Source organism: Ursus maritimus, unplaced genomic scaffold, assembly GCF_017311325.1.
Source record: "Ursus maritimus isolate PB19 unplaced genomic scaffold, ASM1731132v1 scaffold_2, whole genome shotgun sequence".
Taxonomy (NCBI): domain Eukaryota; kingdom Metazoa; phylum Chordata; class Mammalia; order Carnivora; family Ursidae; genus Ursus; species Ursus maritimus.
In genome coordinates, this window is record NW_024424452.1 from 10,733,969 (window position 1) to 10,742,684 (window position 8,716).

Consider the following 8,716-nt stretch of genomic DNA (forward strand, 5'->3'; position numbering starts at 1 on the left):
CACTGTCCCCGCCCAGCCAATCAGAGAGGACAGGGCTGCGCGTCCGTGCGCGCGACCGTTGTCCCCGCGGCGGGGCTTCCCCGCCCCACCCCCACTCCGGGGCCCGGCCCGCGGGGAACGGGGCTCGGGGGCCTCCGGGCGGCGATGGAGGTGCCTCCCGCCATGCGCCTGCACGGCCGGCCTCCCTCCCCAGGTCTCCCCGTCGCCAGCCCCGCAGGCGGAGAAAGTTCCAAGAGAAGCGCCCGCTCCTAATGGCGGCCGCGGCGGGGGCGGGGTACGCACCTGAGGTCCCCGCCGGCGGGCAGCGCCGGGCGGCCGCGGGGTCCGAGGGCTGGGCCGCCGAGGAGCGGCCGGGCGCGAGGGCGGCGGCCCGGGCGGCGAAGAGGCGGGGGCGCGGCGTGGGGGCGGCGGCCGGGGCAGGCTCTCCACTATCCCTCCTTTTTCTCTTTCTCCCCCCCCCCCCTTTTTTTTTTGGCTTCCTGGAAGGCAGCCTCCACTCGTGTGTCCGCAGCGCCCCCAGTGGGAGTTGCCGTTTCCGGTGCAGTCGAATCCAGTGGAGCTGCACGCTGGATGTGTTTGCACGCTTGGCCGGGGTCCGCGGGAGGCCGGGCGCTTCTCCGTCCCGAGCCTTTGATGAGCGGCTGGCACGTGGCTCCTCGCGGCCCGACACACCGCCCCCAGACGTGGACCTCCTTTCATGCAGCTGCTCAGTATGATCTTTGCAGGCCTGCAGTTTGTGGCTTGAAAGCGATGGGGTTGCAACTCGAGTGACCGGGGACAGTGCTTTAAAGACATCGAGTTATTTGTTGGGTGCTGTAAAGGCGATCTTTTGGCAGGGTCGGTGAAATCGCCAGCTGATCACGAGCTATCCATCAGATGGTGGTGGCACTCCAGCAAACAGTTGAATAGTAAAATACTGTTATTTCATTTCGGTTAAACACTTACATGTTTAAGTATTCCAAAAGGAGACTAGGATAGAAACCATTTACCCATTGCTCAGATTTTACCTAGCATGCCCTATTTACTTCATAGTTTTAAGAAATACTGTAGACACAATTGAAGGCACCGTTCTCTTTCCTCCCTAGAGGTAATTACTATCTTGAAGTTTATATGTTCTAATACACATTGGCTACAGTGTGAGAGGAGAAACAGGAGTGGGACCTTGTTCTACCTCAGCTGGGGAGTGCATCAGGCAACGTAAGCTTTTTGCCACTCTGCGCACGTCGGAGAATGACCGGGGAAAGCACTGTACTGGTTTTGGGTTGACCTATTAATTTCAGTGGGTAGGTGAATTCACAAACACGAAATTGATGAATAATGAGGATTGGCTCGATTTTGTTGCCAAAACGATGAGCGCATAAAACTCGAACTTGACAACCTGGAAACCATTTTCTAATCTGCTGTAAAAACTTCCATATGAAGATTTTCAGTGTTTTGAACCGTTTACGGTGTCAAAATACACACGTGATCGGTTTGAAAGAACAACTGACATCAGGGCGAGTGAGTTGTGTGCACAACCCATCTCCGATTTCTCTCCTTTCATTCTCTCTCTCAAGGCCACTCCAATTAATCCCCACTATTCCACTAAAACTGTTCCCTCCAAGGTCACAAGTGACCTCCACATTGCCATTTTTCAGTTGTGAATGGCTTGACCTGTCAGCACTTGACATAACCATTCACTGTGTCCTCTTTGCGACATTTCTGCTGCCCTGCCTGCTTTTCCGGCTGCTTCTCCTCAATCTGCTGCTGGTCCCTCCTTCCCCCCAACCTTTTGGGTAATGCTGTAGCTCGGGGCTGTCTCGGGTCTCTTCGCTTGCTCCTTAGATGACCTTGTGGAATCTCAGGTCTTTAAACACTTTTGATATGGTTATGACTCTCAAGTTTGTATCTCCAGCTCAGCCCACTCACCGCCTCCCCAGTCTGTGTAACCAGCTGCCTACTGTGACATCCTCACTTGGAGGAGGAAAAGGCATCTCAAGAAGGACACGTCCCACCCTCTCATCAGATTCTCCTGTAGCTCCTTCCCACTTCAATTAATGAAACACCATTCTTCCAGTTACTCAGGCCAAAACCTTGGAAGTATCCTTTACTTCTCGAATATCTCACTGATCCCTCGGACAACCCAGTCAATTCCAATTTCCCAAGATCCTATCACTCTCTGACCACCACGACTACCACCACATTGGTCCAAGCCAACCTCACTTCCTGCAATAGACTCATAATTTGTCTCCTTTTTTTTTTTTTTAAGATTTTATTTATTTATTTGACAGAGAGAGAGACAGCCAGTGAGAGAGGGAACACAGGCAGAAGGAGTGGGAGAGGAAGAAGCAGGCTCCCAGCGGAGGAGCCTGATGTGGGGCTCGATCCCAGAATGCTGGGATCATGCCCTGAGCCGAAGGCAGACGCTTAACGACTGAGCCACCCAGGTGCCCCCATAATTTGTCTCCTGATCCTGTCCTGAACTCTCTTCAAACTATTCTTTTTTTTTTTTTTTTTTAAGAAAGAGGGAGAGTGGAAGCAGGGGAGGGGCAGAGGGACAGGGAGAGAGAGAGAAAGAGAGAAGCTTAAGTCGACTCCATGCCCAGCATGGAGACCAACGTGGGGCTCGATTTCACGACCCTGAGATTATGACCTAAGCCAAAATCAAGAGTAGGACGTGCAACCGACAGAGCCCCCCCGGGGCGCCCCTCTTCAGACTATTCTTAATACAGCAACTGGAAGAATTCTGTAACTAGTGACTCATTTTACTCTTCTGCTCAAAACTGTCTTATAACTTTCCATCTCAGAAGAAAAGTAAAGATCCTGACCTATGCTTCTGGCCAAGGTGAAGTCACAAGGATTGGATTCACCCTCTCACCTGAAACAAATATGCCAATGGCAGGATGGCTGGCTGGCACCGTGGGAAAGGAGCGTGGGACTCTTGACCTTGGAATTGTAAGTTTGAGCCCCATGTTGGGTGTAGCGCTTACTTAAAAAAAAATGAAGTACTTACTGATAAGGAGGGGCTTGCTTCTGTCATTACATTACATTTCCTATACGCCTTATAGCTTTTTGTCCCTCATTTCCTCCATTACAGTCTTCTTTTGTGTTCTGTTGATTTTTAGAGTGAAATGTTTAAATTCCTTTCTCATTTCCTTTTGTGTATATTCAATAGCTATCTTCTTTGTGGTTGCCATGAGGATTGCATTTAACATCCTTAAGTTATAACATTCCAATTTGAATTTATATCTGCTCAACTTCAATGACATATGAAAACTCTGCTCTTTTATAGCTCTCTTCCCACCCTTTTGATTGTCGATGTCACAAAAATTACATCTTTATACATTGTGTGCTCAGATACACAAACTAAAAATTCTTTTAAATGCATTACTCTCAGGGCGCCTGGCTGGCTCAGTTGGTAAAGCCTTTGACTCTTACTGTCAGGGTTGTGAGTTCAAGCCCCACATTGGCCGTGGAGCCCTCTTTAAATAAATAAATGCATTACTCTCTTAAATCGTGTAGAAAAGAAGGTACAGAGTTACAAATCAAAGTTACAAAAGGCTGTCCTTTCCCTATTGAATGGCCTTGGCACCCTTGTTGAAATAAGCAAAAGGAGAGTTTATTACCCCTGCTCTGCAAGAAATGCTCAAAGGAGTCCTATAAGCTGAAATGAAAAGGTATTAGACTCGAAGCCCTATGGAGAAATAAAGATCTCAATAAAAGTAAATACATGAGCAGTTATAAAAGTTAGCTTTATTGTAACAATGTTATGGGTCATGAAAAAGTTTTGTAACTAGAAGCGGTGATGGTTGCCCAACACTGTGAATGCAATCCACTCCACTGAACTGTACTCTTAAAAACTGTGAAGATGATACATTTTATGTTATGTATATTTTACCATAATCAAATACTCTTTTAAAGGTGAGAATTCCCCTCTATATGATGTAGCCAGGCCACTCACAAGAATTTACCCAAGATAAAAGGAATATATGAGAATACAACAACTTGTATGCAAATGTTCATAGCAGCTTTATTCATAATATCCGAATGCAGGAAACAAGGCAAATGTCAATCAACAGGTGAATCAATACACAAATTATCGTATTCCATATAATGGAATAGTACTTAGCATTTAGAAGTGAATGAACTGGGGAGCCTGACTGGCTCAGTTCATAGAGCATGTGACTCTTGATCTTAGGGTCATGAGTTCATGCCCCATTTTGGGCATAGAGATTACTTTAAAAAATAAATAAATAAAAATGGGGGCGCCTGGGTGGCTCAGTCGCTCAGTGACTCTTGATTTCAGCTCAGGTCATGATCTCAGCGTCATGAGATCAAGCCTACTTAAGTTTCTCTCTCTCTCGGGGCGCCTGCGTGGCTTGGTCAGTTAAACATCTGCACTCGGCTCAGGTCATGATCCCAGGACCCGTGTTGGGTTCCCTGCTCATCGGGGAGCCTACTTCTCCCTCTCCCTCTGCTGCTCCCCTGCTTGAGCTCTCTCTCAAATAAATAAATAAAATCTTGAAAAAAAAATCTCTCTCTCTGCCTCTGCCCCTTCCCCCTGCTCACACACTCTCTCTCTAAAAAAATAAATATAATAAAAATGAATGAATTATGGATACATGTAATCTCCAAATTCTTCATGCTTAGTCAAAGAAGCCAGGCATAAAAATTCATATTTGAGGACTGTACATATATATAATTCTAAGATAGCACAAACTACAGTTGACTCTTGAACAGCATGGGTTCAAACTGCATGGGTCCACTTAAATGTGGGTTGTATTTTTTTGTACAGTATTGTACAGTACTGTAAATGTATTTTCCTAATGATTTTTTAAAAAATATACTTATTTATTTTAGAGAGAGAGGGTGCATGAAAGAGGGGAGGGGAGGGGCGAGGGAGAGGGAGAAAATCTCAAGCAGACTCCATGTGGAGAATGGAGCCTGATGCGGGGCTCGATCCCATGACCCTGAGATCATGACCCAAGCCGACATCAAGAGTTGGACGCTTAACTGAGGTACCAAGGCACCCCCTAAAGATTTTCTTGACAATTTTTTCCCTAGCTTACTTTACTGTAAGAATACAGTACATAGTACATACAACGTACAAAATATGTGTTGACTGTTATGTTATCAGTGAGATTTCCAGTCAAGAGTAGGCTATTAGTAGTTAAGTTTTGGGGGGGAGTCAGAAATTATACCCTGATTTTAGACTGCATGGAGGCTGGGCACCCCTAACCCTTCCACTGCTCAAAGATAAACTGTATCTCATAGTGTCGGGAAACATATCAATTTCCTAGCACCAGCAATGGAAAAAGGGATTGACTACAAAGGACAAGAAGATGCTGTTAGGGGGATGGAATTATGCTGTATCTCCATTGTGGTGGATACAGTTTTCAAAATTCATCAAACTGTACAGTTTAAATGTGTGCAGTTTATTATACATAAGTTAAGTACAGCCCCATATTGATTGAAGAGTCAATCCTTCATATTTTTGTATCCTGAAATGTTAAGATTACTTTAAGTTAAGCATATGCAGTCACACTGTTCTTGGTAAAATCATCTTACTGCTGCTATTTTCCTACCATTACTATTTTTAATGAGAGCAAATGGTTAAAAACAAAATAGGACATTCATTTAAAAATTAGTGTTCACTTAATCTTTATCATGTTACTTAAATATCTTTGTATATTTTATAAAGTACATATTAGTATAATAATGAATGTAAATAATGTATATTTTTTCATGCTCACAAATTTTACCCATATGGATGTGTAATCAAAATAATTTGGAGATTACTGCCCTAAAAATTTGGAAGATCCTGTTCTCAGAAAACCGATAGAAGAATTCACCTACAAGCAGAGGGCTGAATTCATTCAAGCAGATGAGTGAAACCAATAATATCAGAGTACACGACATTTATGTGATATGGGAAGACTCGAGATTGTAAAATGTCATTTATTAATTTATCTCAATTAGGTCATCAATTTAATGCAGTTCCAATAAAAATCCCAGTGGGACCTTTCATGCAATTGACAAGATGACTTTAAAATTTATATGGAAGTAAATGTTATGAGTAGCAAAGGCAATTCTGTAAAAGAACAAAGAAGATTTGATTGAATAAAAATCGGAGTATAATAGAAAGCTGTAGCGGTTCGTTCAAGAATAGATCAGAAGGAACAGACTCCAGAAATTGACCCGTATATAGAAATGCATCATGTTAAAAGTGACATTTTAAAATCTTCAAAGTCTGTTATAGCCAGCTAATTATTTGGGGACAATCACATATCTGATAAAATATTAATAAATATACAATCATACCACTCATAAATATCAACTCCATAGCTAAATATAAAAAATAAAAGTGCAGTATTAGATTTAGTGTTTTACAAATATTATAGAACATCTTTATATCTTGTATAATAGGTAGTCTTACTAAGCAAGAAAGAAAAAGAAAAGCTCTAGTGGATAAGATTAACATTGATTAGGGTGCCTGGGCGGCTCAGTCGGTTAAGGGTCTGCCTTCAGATCAGGTCATGGTCGCAAGGTCCTGGGATCTAGCCCCGCATCCAGCTCCATGCTCAGCAGGGAGCCTGCTTCTCCCTGTGCCCCTACCCCCCATCCCCATGCTCTCTCACTCTCTCTCTCAAATAAATAAAATCATTTTTAAAAAATGAACACACACACAACAAAAATTTACAAATATTTTTTTCTACAGCAACGGATATATGTCAGGCTGTGGTTAAAGGAGCCTTTCCCTTTATCCGTATAGAACTCTTAAGTAATTATTTTTTTCACAAAGGCACTTCATCATATATTAATCGTATAACTAAGTTTAATTATAATAATTAAAATACATAAGACTAGTTAAGTTCATTCTTTCCCAGACCAGAGAATTTTAGCTATCCCAATGTCACAAAGAAATTAGAACCTCTGCAGGAAAATGTCATTATAGGTGGGGGAAAATCGAGCTTGGTTAATGTTAGCAGACATTTGAATACTCCAGGGGAGCTGGTATTTTGCTGTGGAACCATCTTTACACCAAGCAACAGTATGGACAAAAACGCACGTATTAGCCAGCATACAAACCTGTTGTATATAAAACAACCAGGTTTTGATAGTAAAATATAAAAGCCCAGTTGTCACTACAAACCCTTCTCTTCATTGGCCAAAACTGGCTTTTAGTCTATTTTACCCTATTTCTTATGAACAAGACACAAAATTGATGGGCAAGCATCGCCACCCAGTGGCTGTGGTTCACATTGCAGATTTTATCACTGTGCCCTTTGTCCCCTAAATTTCCAATCAATGGTTCTGTCTTTTAGATATCTGCTAAAAGTCAAATGTTTGATAAATTCAAGAGACCAGGGGCACCTGGCTGGCTAAGCTGGTGGATCATGTGACTCTTGATCTCGGGGTTGTGGGATCGGACCCCACGCTGGGTGTAGAAATTACTTAAAAACATTCCATCTTTAAAAAATAAGTAAATAAATTCAAGAGGCCTATATAGGGTTATCAATGTTTTCTTTTTTTAAAAAGTTTTAAAATTTATTTTATATTAAATAAATGTAAACTTATTTACATTTATTTATTAAAATATAAAATTTAGATTTATTTAAAAAGTATCTCAATTTCAATTTATTTAATTTTTTAAAATTTATTTAAATGTAATTATTAAATTAAAGTATTTAAAATTTATTTTAAATTTATTTAAGTAATCTCTACACTCCATGTGGGACTCAAACTCACGACCCCGAGATCAGGTTGCACACTCTTCTGACTGAGCCAGCCAGGCGCCCCTCAATTTTTAAAAGCTTTTTATTTACTTATATATTTTAGAGATTTAAAATTTTTATTTGAGACAGAAGCAAGTAAGAGAGAGAGAGAGCAGAAGCATGGGCAGGAGCATGGGGAGGGGCGGAGAGACAGAGAAGCAGACTCCCTGCTGAGCAGGACCCTGGGATCAGGACCTGAGCCTAAGGCAGACGCTTGTCCAACTAAGACACGCAGGTGCCCGCTACTTATCTATTTTTTAAAGATTTAATTTATTTATACGAGAGAGAGAGCGAGAGAGAGAGAGAGAGAGAGTGCGCGCACAAGCCAGGGAAGGTGCAATGGGAGAGGGAGAAGCAGACTCCCCAAAGAGCCCAGTGCAGGGCTGGATCCCAGGACCCGGAGATCATGACCTGAGCCAAAGTCAGACGCTTAGCCGACTGAGCCATGCAGGCGCCCCTCAGTTTTTTTTCTGACAAAGATTCTGACAAGTAAAGATTTTTTAAAAGCCCAACTACCATCATTGCCAGTTTGTAAAAGAACAGATCCTTAAAACCAAAAAATCAGAGAGGCCATGAACTCAGGTAAAAGGAAAGCCCTATTTATGTAAGAACCGTTGAAAACTTGATACACATTTCATGAACAGATAAACATCCCATAACTATATTAATAATTAGTTATTAGTTACCAGTTAGTTATGCTGGTAAATGTGTCAGCTCGACTGGGCTATAGGATGCCCAAAAGGTGGTTAAATTTTATTTCTAAGTGTGTCTGTGAAGGTGTTTCTGGAAGATACCAGAATTTGAATTGGCAGACCGGATAAAGGTCGCTTCTCCAATGTGTGTGGGCCACGTACAACCACCAAGGGCCAGAATAGAACAAAAAAGGCAGAGGAAGGTTGAATTCTCTCTGCCTGGCGGTTTGAGCTGGGACATCAGTCTTGGTCCTGGTTCTCAAATCTTTG

The 8,716-nt window shown here is 42.6% G+C and overlaps 1 long non-coding RNA gene across 1 annotated transcript in view; it reads left to right on the plus strand.

The window, feature by feature from the left end:
- Positions 1-486: 486 nt before the first annotated feature.
- Positions 487-8,716, plus strand: part of LOC121103749 — a 10,650-nt gene continuing 2,420 nt past the window's right edge. Inside the window, exons 1-2 of the long non-coding RNA XR_005835981.1 lie at positions 487-2,079; positions 2,649-2,934. This is a non-coding gene — a long non-coding RNA (uncharacterized LOC121103749). The remainder of the gene's footprint in view (positions 2,080-2,648; positions 2,935-8,716) is intronic.